At 43.7% G+C, this 13137-nt stretch overlaps 13 non-coding genes across 13 annotated transcripts; 12 read left to right on the top strand and 1 right to left on the bottom strand.

Annotated features, from left to right (window-relative positions):
- Positions 1-2846: 2846 nt before the first annotated feature.
- Positions 2847-2919, bottom strand: trnaa-agc (transfer RNA alanine (anticodon AGC)). Its single transcript has one exon. It is a non-coding gene; the product is annotated as a tRNA-Ala (tRNA).
- A 731-nt stretch (positions 2920-3650) lies between these two features.
- Positions 3651-3723, top strand: trnaa-agc (transfer RNA alanine (anticodon AGC)). Its single transcript has one exon. It is a non-coding gene; the product is annotated as a tRNA-Ala (tRNA).
- Positions 3724-4134: 411 nt separating this feature from the next.
- trnaa-agc (transfer RNA alanine (anticodon AGC)) lies at positions 4135-4207 on the top strand. The gene has a single exon. It is a non-coding gene; the product is annotated as a tRNA-Ala (tRNA).
- A 3171-nt stretch (positions 4208-7378) lies between these two features.
- Positions 7379-7450, top strand: trnac-gca (transfer RNA cysteine (anticodon GCA)). The gene has a single exon. It is a non-coding gene; the product is annotated as a tRNA-Cys (tRNA).
- A 141-nt stretch (positions 7451-7591) lies between these two features.
- On the top strand, positions 7592-7678 carry trnay-gua (transfer RNA tyrosine (anticodon GUA)). The gene is given in 2 exon segments: positions 7592-7628; positions 7643-7678. It is a non-coding gene; the product is annotated as a tRNA-Tyr (tRNA).
- A 607-nt stretch (positions 7679-8285) lies between these two features.
- trnaa-agc (transfer RNA alanine (anticodon AGC)) lies at positions 8286-8358 on the top strand. The gene has a single exon. It is a non-coding gene; the product is annotated as a tRNA-Ala (tRNA).
- Positions 8359-8873: 515 nt separating this feature from the next.
- trnac-gca (transfer RNA cysteine (anticodon GCA)) lies at positions 8874-8945 on the top strand. The gene has a single exon. It is a non-coding gene; the product is annotated as a tRNA-Cys (tRNA).
- A 141-nt stretch (positions 8946-9086) lies between these two features.
- trnay-gua (transfer RNA tyrosine (anticodon GUA)) lies at positions 9087-9173 on the top strand. Its single transcript is given in 2 exon segments — positions 9087-9123; positions 9138-9173. It is a non-coding gene; the product is annotated as a tRNA-Tyr (tRNA).
- Positions 9174-9296: 123 nt separating this feature from the next.
- trnas-gcu (transfer RNA serine (anticodon GCU)) lies at positions 9297-9378 on the top strand. Its single transcript has one exon. It is a non-coding gene; the product is annotated as a tRNA-Ser (tRNA).
- Positions 9379-11864: 2486 nt separating this feature from the next.
- Positions 11865-11937, top strand: trnaa-agc (transfer RNA alanine (anticodon AGC)). The gene has a single exon. It is a non-coding gene; the product is annotated as a tRNA-Ala (tRNA).
- Positions 11938-12472: 535 nt separating this feature from the next.
- trnay-gua (transfer RNA tyrosine (anticodon GUA)) lies at positions 12473-12559 on the top strand. The gene is given in 2 exon segments: positions 12473-12509; positions 12524-12559. It is a non-coding gene; the product is annotated as a tRNA-Tyr (tRNA).
- Positions 12560-12683: 124 nt separating this feature from the next.
- Positions 12684-12765, top strand: trnas-gcu (transfer RNA serine (anticodon GCU)). Its single transcript has one exon. It is a non-coding gene; the product is annotated as a tRNA-Ser (tRNA).
- Positions 12766-12976: 211 nt separating this feature from the next.
- trnaa-agc (transfer RNA alanine (anticodon AGC)) lies at positions 12977-13049 on the top strand. The gene has a single exon. It is a non-coding gene; the product is annotated as a tRNA-Ala (tRNA).
- Positions 13050-13137: the final 88 nt, after the last annotated feature.

Below are 13137 nucleotides of genomic sequence, written 5' to 3'. Positions count from 1 at the left end.
CTGAATACTTTGGATTACTTGGTTTGCTGTAGAGAAGCAAAGATGAGGAAATCTTCACATAAGATGTTTTGTCTGCCAAAATAAATAAAAATAATAAAAGCCCAGACTTTACTTAATCAAATTGGCACAACATGCTTTAGTTCTGTTAAATCCTGTTTGAGACATGGTTTAGTCCTAGTTTAGATCTGGTTTAGACCTGGTTTAGTCTTGGTTTAGTCCTAGTTTAGATCTGGTTTGGACCTGGTTTTAGACCTTATTTAGTGTCCGGCAATGAGTGGAATTACCGAAAAAAAAAAAAAAAAAAAAGGGGGGGGGGGGATATAGCCCAAAATGTGAAAACAGGAAAATACCTCTGTGTAATCCATTTATTTCAACAAAGTAACTGTAATCCAATTACCACTCACTGAAACAGTAACTGTAACTGAATACAGTTACTCATCATTTGTACTCTGATTACATAACTCCAGTACATGTAATCTGTTACTCCACAAAACTGGTTCTGAACGTAGTAACGTTTAGCGTAGACAGAAACAGACTTTACTGGTGTGTGTTTCTAAGGTGATATTGTAAAATCGCCCCTGTTAAAATATTTTATAAAAGGGTTCAAACGAATGCTGAAAAATATTTTGTCTTAACTCACCACAAATTGGGCAAGTCAATGAAATTTTGTTTTTCATGTTTACCATTTTGTGTCTACTTTTTGTGAACATTGGCGATGATAGATGCATGTCAGATATATCTTCTATTTAACTCTAGTGTTTTATTTATTTACTTGTTACATTATACGATTTAGTTTTACCCCCCCAAAAAAGTTAAATACAAGAACAAGTCAGTACTGCTAGATCTTGAGTTAAGTATTTGAAATAAAATCCTGAAGATTTAGTTGTTTTTTGTAATTCATTCTTTCAATGTCAAAGAATCTGAAGTTCAGGTAAAAACTAAATTTGAACATCAATTTTGGTAAAGTAATTCTCAACATGAAACTTAAAACACAGGTCTTCCTCTAACATAATTTGTATGAGCAAACTGTTTTGTACAGAAGCCAAGAGGGGTCACAACAAACACAAACGGTGCAACAAATACAAATGCGACAACACAACAAAAAGCCACAACAAACAAAAAAAAGCCACAAGAAACCCAAAAAAGCCACAACGGAAATGATCGCGGGACTCTATTTTAATGCAAACGCTGCAACAAATACAAACGCCACAACACAAACACAAATGCCACAACACATTAAAAAGCCACAACAGAAGTGACCGTGGGACTCTATTTTCCGACGGACCGATCAAGCGGCAAGTGAAGAAGAAGAACTACAACGTGAAACAAATAATGATAAAACAATAAATTACTTTTATTTACGTTTCCAACTTCTCCGTTCCTTTACTTTTCATGTTGTAGTTCTTCTTCTTCACTTGCCGCTTGATCGGTCCGTCGGAAAATAGAGTCCCGCGGTCACTTCCGTTGTGGCTTATTAATGTGTTGTGGCTTTTTAATGTTTTGCGGTGTTTGCATTTGTGTTGTGGCGTTTGTATTTGTTGCGGCGTTTGCATTAAAATAGAGTCCCCCGGTCATTCCCGTTGTGGCTTTTTTTGGTTTGTTGTGGCTTTTTGTTGTGTTGTCGCATTTGTATTTGTTGCAGCATTTGCGTTTGTTGTGACCCCTCTTGGCTTTCGCAGTTTTGACACCTTACAACGCGACGGGGGGCTTTGTTGCTGCGTTTGTATCAATAGAGAGTTCATAGTCAATGCATTCTATGTCTATGGTGGTTGAATAGGAGGAACAGATGCATGCTGGGTAATCTGGACTAGGCTTTCAGAGGAGGGCATGGATCTGTAGTTCTATGGAGGAGGGTGGAGTTCTTTTCTTCTTCTATGTCTTTGTGGATGAGGTGGAACATGGACATGACACTGACATTTAAGAAACACATTAAACGCCTCACAAAAAGTGTTAATTTTAACTTATTGAATTTTAGACAAGATCTTTTATGACTCTATATGTGGCACAAATGTTTATTCACTCCATGATTCTGTCTCATATTAGAGGATTGCAGAACCACATGGTCACTCGCTGCTGGCACACTGACACTATTTTAGATAAATACAATTTGCTTAATTTTAATAATTTTGTTGATTTTAAATATGGATGTTTTATCTATAAAGTTTTGCATGGACTTGCCCCTCCTCCGTTACTGGGTTTTGTTAAAGTAAAGACTGTCAGTGGGAACTAATGCCACAGCCCGGGGGAACTGTGAGCTCCACACAGACGCTCCACATTCGGACAAACTGTGTCTCAGTCAGAGGCACAACATTTTGGAACAGTTTGCCACTATCAATAAGAGAAACTCCAACTCTTGCCACTTTGTAGTCCTACCAGAAACAGCAGCTAAAGGAAAACCAGACTTGTGGACACTTTAAATGTATAACTCTCACTTCTTTTTGTTTTTTGTGGTGTTACCTGCCTAGGGACTACAGATGGAAATTAGCATTCTTGCCCTAATCTGTCATATTTACGCTGCAGTGTTGTAGATGTTCATTAATATGCACTGTCCCTATTCAATAAATAAATACATTTTAAGGCTAGGAAAATGTCTGCTTCCATTCAAGCTACGTGGAGGTATAATAGTAGTTTGTACTATTATATCGTTATCGTCTTAATTAGATGATAATTATTTTTCAAAAGTACTACAGGCAGGCAACAAACGATGAATATCAGATCAGAGTTTTGTAGACTTTACATCAAAATGGATGTGAAAAAACAGTAATGATTCTGCAGACAGAGACATCGATGAATCATAAATAAACATAACAGTAACAAAGAGTTGACAGACCAAAAGCGAACAATAATGGAGGATGCGGGCATCGATCCCGCTACCTCTCGCATGCTAAGCGAGCGCTCTACCATTTGAGCTAATCCCCCACGATGACCTCATCTAGTTGTATGTCTTTTTCTGTCATCTCTAAAAGCCAGCTTCTGTGCAGCTAATTAATTGACAACGTTTTCCGATTAGGCTTTTTGAACCTTCTTGCCTTCGTGTTGGATGTTGTTACATTCTGAACATTCTACCATTGCCCGATGTTATTTCAAAGTCATAGCCTCACTCCATCGGTCTTTCTTTAAGTTTGAAATACCCCGAGTGGCAGTCTACGCTATAATGTCTGCTTGTTTTAAAATATAACTGATATCGAAATGGCCCTATAGCCACTTATGTGTTGGCAAACAGCTGAAATAAATTAGAAATAATAAAATAAACTGCATATAATATGTGCCTCGTAAACCTTAGGCATCAATAACCCGACACAACCTTAACCTTCAGAACATAAAAACGAGGTCAAATGGACTAATTAAGGACATGACGTACACTTCATACTACAAACATAGACAATGGGACTCGTCTTTTCAGATGTAGGTAACAATACTAACAATAACTTTTTTTTAGTAGTTAAACCGCCACCCGCCCGAATTTAATTAAAATATAATTTTTCGTCACGTCATCCGCCCGACCCGCGGATTAACCGCGGATACCGCGGTTGTAACCGCAATCCGCGCATCTCTAATGTGCAGGTCTGTGTCTGCGCAAACCCTTCCCCCAGCACCCTCCTCCCTTCGGCACTGGACAAAAACCTGCTCTATGACTCACACGTCTCAACGGGGGATTAGCTCAAATGGTAGAGCGCTCGCTTAGCATGCGAGAGGTAGCGGGATCGATGCCCGCATCCTCCAAAAGACTGTTTTGCAGGATTTCTGATTATTTTGTAGCATTCTATAAGACAATATTAATAAATACAAATGGGAGCAGACAGAATTTAAATAGTTAAAATCCAAAATTATGCTGTAATACAGTGAAGTCAAAGCAACATTTATGAATTTGCCTTTTGGACATTTCATGGCAAAGTGCAGTGTAATCAAAAGACAAATCTGGCCCTTGCCCCTGATTTGAGAGTATGACAGCATCACATTCACGCTCAGCTCCAAAGCAGCAATTCTTTTATGAAGATAGCACAAGGAGTACCCAGTAAAACCCAACATTATTGCAACATCAACTGGAAACAGAGGTACTCAAAGTGAATAGTTTCTAGTCAACTCAGGAGATCTAAGGAGACGCCTTCAGACTCACTGAGCTCTGCCGGAAAAGGGGGATTAGCTCAAATGGTAGAGCGCTCGCTTAGCATGCGAGAGGTAGCGGGATCGATGCCCGCATCCTCCAACTAGCTTTTACACGGCAAGTCTCCCTACAGGGACCTCCCGGCTGTCGCACACTGCTGTGTGAGGACGGGAGGATATGCGGGTCATCGAAGACCGGCCCTCGTCAGACAGAGCAGTGTTTTATTTATGAGGATGGAGTTGTAAATAGGAGACAGATGGTGTCTGAGGCCTCCATTACTGTTTAGAGAAGGATTCTCTTTCTTAACAAAAACAGCTTCTTTCACTCTCCTCTCAAACCAATTCTTTTCTCTGGCTAAAATCTTTACCTTGCTGTCCTCAAATGAGTGGCCTGTGGCTTTTAAGTGGAGATGTACAACAGACTGAGGTTCACTGCTGCTCTCTCGTCTGTGTTGGTTCATCCTCGTGTGAAGGTCTTCTCACCTTCGATAGCTCAGTTGGTAAAGCGGAGGACTGTAGAGTACCACACTGAAATCCTTAGGTCGTTTTTTCAAATCCGACTTGAAGGACATGCTTTGTCAGGTTTCGGACAAAACGAGCACTGTAAAAGCTGTGGGCACCCGAATAATTCCTTTCAGTTGCAATGTGACATCCTGTGAGACGGCAGTTTCTATTACAATTGGTGAACGAGCGGACGAGGTGGCCGCTCCATCGAATGGACTGTATTTTAATTCCTAACAAAATCCTAACAGTTCCTAACAAAGTCCTAACAAACTCCTAACAGTTCCTAACAAAGTCCTACCAAAGTCCTAACAGTTCCTAACAAAGTCCTAACAAACTCCAAACAGTTCCTAACAAAGTCCTACCAAAGTCCTAACAGTTCCTAACAAAGTCCTACCAAACTCCTAACAGTTCCTAACAAAGTCCTACCAAAATCCTAACAGTCCTAACAAAGTCCTAACAGTTCCTAACAAAGTCCTAACCAATCCTAACAATGGGGGCAAAAGAGCCAATCAGATGCTTCTGCGCGCCTGTGTGAGCCTCTCGCGGTGAAGGAGCCAATCATCCGTCTCCACTTAGCAGGTTGGTGAGACACTGTACAGAAGAACATTGAAAAACTTCATTCTGAGCTCACGCACTTTATTCATCAGCGACGATCGCATCGTATCATTACAAGTAAGTACAATTTACCAAAATGTTATAGATTAGTGTATTTAAATTGTATTCCTTTGTGACTTGTGATTTTGTAATCACTAGCGAGTAGCAACGTGACAAAAGTTAGCGGTATTTTGACGTTTTGAAATTGAGGTCCGTGCTATCAGTGTTGGGAGTAATGCGTTATAAAAGTTACTGTAATGCGTAGCTTTTTGCTGTAATGCAGTAATGTAACGCACTCATCAGCCGCGGTGAAACGCCATTGTTGCAGTTCAGAATGTCGGGATGGGCCCGGAGAGGCGCCCGCGTTTACCGGAGGGTCTACGCGGGAAAAGACCCGCGCGCAAGTCCCGCGGCATGGAGCTAACCGCGCCCGAAGACCAGTCGCACTTTGCGGTCACTCTGTTCCACAGACTCTCTAGTCCAAGACTAGTCCTGGTTTAGTCTTGATTTAGTCCTGGTTCAGTTCTGGTTTAGACCTGATTCAGTTCTGGTTTAGACCTGGTTTAGTCCTGGTTCAGTTCTGGTTTAGACCTGATTCAGTTCTGGTTTAGTCCTGGTTCAGTTCTGGTTTAGTCCTGGTTTAGTCCTGGTTCAGTTCTGGTTTAGACCTGATTCAGTTCTGGTTTAGACCTGGTTTAGTCCTGGTTCAGTTCTGGTTTAGTCCTGGTTCAGTTCTGGTTTAGACCTGGTTTAGTCCTGGTTCAGGTCTCGTTTAGACCCGGTTCAGTCCTGATTCAGCCCTGGTTTAGTCCTGGTTCAATTCTGGTTTAGTTCTGGTTCAATTCTGGTTTAGTTCTGGTTCAATTCTGGTTTAGTCCTGGTTCATTAGGGTGTTTTGTGAGTCAGAGTCTAAAAAAAATAAAACTTTTATTTGTATACATTCGGCGTGTAGGTCTCCAGTAGATAACAGACACTAGTTTAAGAGTTCAACCTGAGGTCACATCATTTACCAGCAGAGAATACAACACCAAAAGGAGGGCTATCAAATGTATTTTAATAAGTTCAGGCATTATTCAATGAAAAGCTTAGATGTCTAAATATTGTCTTCTCTTATCCTCTTTCACAGACATGCCAAAGAGCCAAAAGCCAGATGCACACTGGGCTGGTGTTATGTCCCTCTACGCTCAGGGAAAATACAAATTTTCAACTGGCCAGAGACCTGGGAGCAGACGTTGGAGGGCAGTGCTACAGAGGATCCAGAGTTGTCCTCTGACTCCTTTGGTATTCGGCCAAACTGTCAGAAAGGTCGACATTTTTGGCAAAACAATCCCCCGCCAATGTGGTTACCATGAGGTAAATTACCCCTCCCCCCAACACACACACATACATACTCAGCACTGCTCTCACACACAGCACATTATCCTGTCTTTAATGTTTAGTCAGTTTCTCATGGATCATTGTTTATTGGTTCTGCATGATTCTTTGTTTCATTGACTTGTTTTGATGCAAATTCATTTTTTTCTTTTTTTTTTTTCTAGTCAGGAAAGCAGGCACAGGCACTACCAGATCCACAGGCTGCACAGGAGAACAGCAGCACACCAAGGGCCAGTGCAGCATCTGGAAGTGAGGAAGGTTCAGTTCCTGCTGCCATGACATGCGGTGTTTGTACTTTGAAAGTTCCGGTGGACCAGTTCTCACAGCACATATTGGACAACCACACCCAGGAGCAGTGTGAACATTGTGGTGTGAAGGCCCAGGGAACAATGGGATTATGTGAAATCACTCACAGGTGACGTTCCAAAAATGTCACCTCCGGCCCTTTCAGCCTCCTCCTACTCCTCTACTGCCCAGGCCCAGGAAATAACAGAAACACCAAGCATCCGCACCCAAGATGCTCCTGCTCCAGCCTCCCTCCCCTCCAGGGAGATGACACCTGTCATTGCAGTGATCGAATCCTGCTCGACACTGATAGGCATTAAGATATTTGAATCCGAACACAAGTACTAAATATTTGTTTGAACCTGACCCGTCGGACCTCGTCTTCGAACTCACTCGCTCTTCACCTTCATTTCCTGTCCTGTATCAGTGTGGCGTAAAAGCCTCTTCCCAATCAATCGCCAACAGAACACGTGATTCACCGTTTCAGTCCAATGCCAAACTGACAGAACCTGTCACTGGGGGTATAGCTCAGTGGTAGAGCATTTGACTGCAGATCAAGAGGTCTCCGGTTCAAGTCCGGATGCCCCCTGTGGGTTTACCAAAACAGTATTTATATTTCTTGAAAAAGAATACAACATTCACATTTGTCAGGCCTCAGACTGCCCGGTCAACTCACCTGAATTTGCCTCTTTGCTTGAGTGAGACCTGACAACAGTGCACAGTCTTCACACCTTCGATAGCTCAGTTGGTAGAGCGGAGGACTGTAGAGTACCACATTGAAATCCTTAGGTCGCTGGTTCAAATCCGGCTCGAAGGACATGCTTTTTCAGGTTTCGGAGAAAAAGAGCACTGTAAAAGCAGGGGGCAAAGGGATAAATCCTTTTGGGGGTAATGTAACATCCTGTGAGACAGCAGTTGTTATTACAAGTTTTTGAAAAGCGGACGAGGTGACTGAGTGGTTAAGGTGATGGACTGCTAATCCATTGTGCTCTGCACGCTCGTCGTGGGTATAAAGCAGCAAGTTTGTGTGTGAACACAGCATATAAAGCACGGACAGCCAAACATCTTTGTAGGCTACAGCTTGAATAAATTGTACAGGAAGCGACAGTTTTCTCATTACTTCTGATCTTTTCTTCCGACAGTTTTAGCACACAAGCTGGTGTAAGCTGCTCTTTACCCGAGTGCACTTTATCCATTACCTGAGGTCTGGCAAACACAGAAAAGGCAGTTCAAATGGCATTTATCGGAATAAACCAGCTACAGTAACCCGGTTTCTAATAACCGGGATACTGCCATAACCGGGTTACTGAAACCGGGTTACTGCATATACATGCACCATGAAGAAACCGGGATATTCAAAAAACCCGATCATAACCGGGTTATTGATGTGCATGTGTACGCACTCACTGAAACCTTCGACAAGAGGGGGATTAGCTCAAATGGTAGAGCGCTCGCTTAGCATGCGAGAGGTAGCGGGATCGATGCCCGCATCCTCCAGCTGGCTTTTAAACGGCAAGTCTCCCTACAAGAACCTCCTAGCTTCAGCGTACTGCCGTGTGAGGACTGGAGGATAGACCGGCCCTCGTCCGACAGAGCAGTGATCGAATCCGACCCGAGACCGAAAGGTCCGAAAGGTGTTTGTGTCCCAACCCCACCCAGTCAGGCCCAGGGGTGTGAAAGCTCCATTATGGCCCTGTACGCTTACGCTAAGAAGACACTCAGTGCAATTCAATAGGCCTAACTAACAGAAACTGTAAACAAGTAGGTGTATCAGTTTCAGAGTAGTTTCAGTGTAGTTAGCTCATCCCTTCAGGCAGATATAAGGATGAGTCTGCCAACATTTTGACCAGAACTGAAGTTGACCCGTCGGACTTCGGCTCGAACCCACTCGCTCTTCATCTTCATTTCCTGTCCTGTATCAGTGTGGCGTAAAAGCCTCTTCCCAATCAATGGCCAACAGAACATGTGATTCACTGTTTCAGTCCAATGCCAAACTGACAGAACCTGTCACTGGGGGTATAGCTCAGTGGTAGAGCATTTGACTGCAGATCAAGAGGTCTCCGGTTCAAATCCGGATGCCCCCTGTGGGTTTCCCAAAACAGTACTTACATTTATTGAAAAAGAATACAACATTCACATTTGTCAGGACTCAGACTGCGAGGTCAAATCACCTGAATTTGCCTCTTTGCTTGAGTGAGACCTGGCAACGGTGCACGGTCTTCTCACCTTCGATAGCTCAGTTGGTAGAGCGGAGGACTGTAGAGTACCACATTGAAATCCTTAGGTCGCTGGTTCAAATCCGGCTCGAAGGACATGCTTTTTCAGGTTTTGGACAAAAAGAGCACTGTAAAAGCAGCAGGCAAAGGGATAAATCCATTTGGGGGTAATGTAACATCCTGTGAGACAGCGGTTGTTATTACAAGTTTTGAAAAGCAGACGAGGTGACCGAGTGGTTAAGGTGATGGACTGCTAATCCATTGTGCTCTGCACGCGTGGGTTCGAATCCCATCCTCGTCGTGGTTATAAAGTAGCGAGTTTGTGTGTGAACACAGCATATAAAGCATCAACAGCCAAACATCTTTGTAGGCGACAGCTTGAATAAATTGTAGGTGAGGTGATGATTTTCTCATTACTTCTGATCTTTTCTTCCGACAGTTTTAGCACACAAGCTGGTGTAAGCTGCTCTTTATCCGAGTGCACTTTATCCATTACCTGAGGTCTGGCAAACACAGAAAAGGCAGTTCAAATGGCAGAGCATTTGCTACGGATCCAAGAGGAATGCCCATGAGAAGGAGCAGAAAATTGGGCAAAGAAAGCAAAACACTCAATGCAAAGGTCCACCTGTAAAGGTCCAATTTTAGTAAACAGCTAAAAGTTTTGGATGAGGATCGCGTTAGTCCCAAACAGTTGTCCTAAACATGATAAGAACATGGGCGTCCAAATGAAGTCTCGGGAAGTTAGCATCGACTGCAAATGGCTAACAGCAGTTCCTGGTCCGTGTTGTTTCCGTGCCCACAGCCTCTCAACTCCACAGCAGCGATTCTTTTTTGAAGAAAGCACAAGGGGTACCCAGCAAAACCCAACATTACTGCAACATCAGCCGCATAGAGGTGAAACAGGTACTCAAAATGTATAGTTTTGGAGCACATGCAGAGCCGCTGTCGTCAACTCAAGAGAGCTAAGAAGACACCTTCAGACTCACCTTCAGACTCACTGAGTGCGTATACATGCACATCAATAACCCGGTTATTAGCCATATCCCGGTTATGTCAGTATTCGGGTTATTGCGTATACATGCGCGCTGAGAAACCGGGATACTCATATTCGCGTATACATGATCAAATGGAGTATCCCGGTTTCTTGGCATATTCTTAAGAATGCGCATGCGCGAAAATAATATACTTTGTAAACCGTTGAAAATACAAAGAAGCTATGAGACCACTCCGGCTGTTTGCGGCGTTCGCCGTTTTAAATTTGTATTTTATAGTCAATTTATGGCTCATCCATTTTATTATGAGCTCTGGAAGACGGGAGAGGCTGTGGATTCTTGGTACATCGATACCTTTAAATATCCTGGGTCTGTCTTTGCCTCCGACCCGGACCAGGGACCTGTGGATGAAGGTACGGAGCCGGGAGTGGTGGGAGAAAGTTGTCCTCATGGAGTTCACTGACAGCGAATGGAGGGAGAACTTCAGGTTGAGTCGAGCTTCCTTCCACCGGCTTTGTGTTTTGGTGGACCCCTTTATGCGACCGGCAGAAACACCTGTCCGCACACCAGTTCCACTACCAATGCGAGTGGCTATAGTACTGTATAAACTGGGAAGCTGTGGTGAATATCGCCTGGTCGCCAATCAGTTTGGGGTTCATAAATCAACGGTCCCACAGTTAGTCTACATGTTCTGTAGAGGGATGGTTGACACAGTTGCTAAAGATTTGATTAAAGTGCCAGACCTGGAAGAAGCTACCCAAATTGCTGCACGATTTCAGAGAGCCTATGGATTGCCCCAGATTATCGGGTGTATTGATGGAACCCACATCCCGATACTGCCCCCCAGTGACGGTTACAGGGACTTCGTCAACCGTAAAGGCTGGGCTTCTTATGTGCTGCAGGGTGTTGTGGATGACCAGTGCTGGTATGTTTACTTCTATTTTCATTATTATTGTCTGCAGAATTGAAAACATGAATTAGCTCAACTGAATATCTTTGACATATGATAGAGAAGCACATGAAAGGGACACATGAAACAAACCTTCGTTAGCATTGTTGTTCTCCGTCATACTTTCATCTACAGACAAAAACAAAATTACGAATGAATGAATTCAGGATAAATTTTACCAAACCGCTAAGCGTAAATTACCTGTTGTGTGGCCATCAAAGCCAATATCGACTCCTTCTTCAGTGGTGGAAGCTAGTGGACGGTGGCCGAGGAGATCGTCCATAATTTTAAAGAACTTAAAAGTGGCTGGACTGGATCCACTTTTGTTGTTATAATGTTTAGCCTGATAGTACAGTTTCTTTAAAATCTTCCAACGACAACGCACCTGTTCAACGGTACGAAAAGGAAATCTCGCCTCTGTCAGTCGGTCCACCACCTTTTTAAATAAATCACCATTACGATGTTTTCTCCCATCCAATTGGTTAAGAATATTTAAGTCTTTCATGGCTAAAATACAAAATTCAGTTTCTTCATCGCTCCAGAAGTAGCTTCTCTTCGAACTTGCCGCCGCCATGTTTGTTTATCTTTTGGACGCATGCGCACTCAGCTTTATGTTGCAGTAACCGGGGTACTGCGTATACATGCCACAAGTAACCCGGTTACTATCGGAATAAACCAGCTACAGTAACCCGGTTTCTAATAACCGGGATACTGCCATAACCGGGTTACTGAAACCGGGTTACTGCATATACATGCACCATGAAGAAACCGGGATATTCAAAAAACCCGATCATAACCGGGTTATTGATGTGCATGTGTACGCACTCACTGAAACCTTCGACAAGAGGGGGATTAGCTCAAATGGTAGAGCGCTCGCTTAGCATGCGAGAGGTAGCGGGATCGATGCCCGCATCCTCCAGCTGGCTTTTAAACGGCAAGTCTCCCTACAAGAACCTCCTAGCTTCAGCGTACTGCCGTGTGAGGACTGGAGGATAGACCGGCCCTCGTCCGACAGAGCAGTGATCGAATCCGACCCGAGACCGAAAGGTCCGAAAGGTGTTTGTGTCCCAACCCCACCCAGTCAGGCCCAGGGGTGTGAAAGCTCCATTATGGCCCTGTACGCTTACGCTAAGAAGACACTCAGTGCAATTCAATAGGCCTAACTAACAGAAACTGTAAACAAGTAGGTGTGTCAGTTTCAGAGTAGTTTCAGTGTAGTTAGCTCATCCCTTCAGGCAGATATAAGGAAGAGTCTGCCAACATTTTGACCAGAACTGAAAAAGCAGCTTGGATGAGCAGCGAAACGAACGCGACCAAGTAAACTTCTGTCCAGTTGAGAAATTGAATTTCTTCTTTTGCCACGGAGTCTACATGGGCGACTGAGGAATTTTACACACATAGCAATAAAGACACAGACTGACCCAAATCTGCTACAATCAAATTTGGCAAACGCACCTTCGGTAGCTCAGTTGGTAGAGCGGAGGACTGTAGAGAGGAAAACTGAAATCCTTAGGTCGCTGGTTCAAATCCGGCTCGAAGGACGTGCTTTTTCAGGTGTCAGACAAAACGAGCACTGTAAAAGCTGCGGGCAGCCGGATAATTCCTTTCAGGGGCAATGTGACATCCTGTGAGACGGCAGTTTCTATTACGCTTGCTGAAAAAGCTGACGAGGTGGCCGAGTGGTTAAGGCGATGGACTGCTAATCCATTGTGCTCTGCACGCGTGGGTTCGAATCCCATCCTCGTCGTTGTTATTATTAAATAACAAACAACTGTGTGTGTAAACACAGTGTATAAAGCATAACCAGTTGTCTGCTACCGCTTCCTGTGCACCACCGAAGACCTTTAGAATGGACACAAGGGCACAGAGCCACAGTTTTGGAGCACATGCAGAGCCCCTCTAGTCAACTCAGGAGATCTAAGGAGACGCCTTCAGACTCACTGAGCTCTTCAAGAAGAGGGGGATTAGCTCAAATGGTAGAGCGCTCGCTTAGCATGCGAGAGGTAGCGGGATCGATGCCCGCATCCTCCAGCTGGCCTTTTAGGCAGCAAGTCTGTGGCTTTTGTGTTTTCAATTTTACACAATTATTTAAAAACTTTTTTGTACATTTTTGTAAAAG

This window comes from Boleophthalmus pectinirostris, unplaced genomic scaffold, assembly GCF_026225935.1.
Source record: "Boleophthalmus pectinirostris isolate CB_2022bp ecotype Guang Dong unplaced genomic scaffold, ASM2622593v1 HiC_scaffold_4, whole genome shotgun sequence".
NCBI classification, from domain to species: Eukaryota; Metazoa; Chordata; class Actinopteri; order Gobiiformes; family Gobiidae; genus Boleophthalmus; species Boleophthalmus pectinirostris.
Note: the sequence above shows the minus strand (reverse complement) of the source record. Positions and strands in the feature narration are given on the sequence as shown.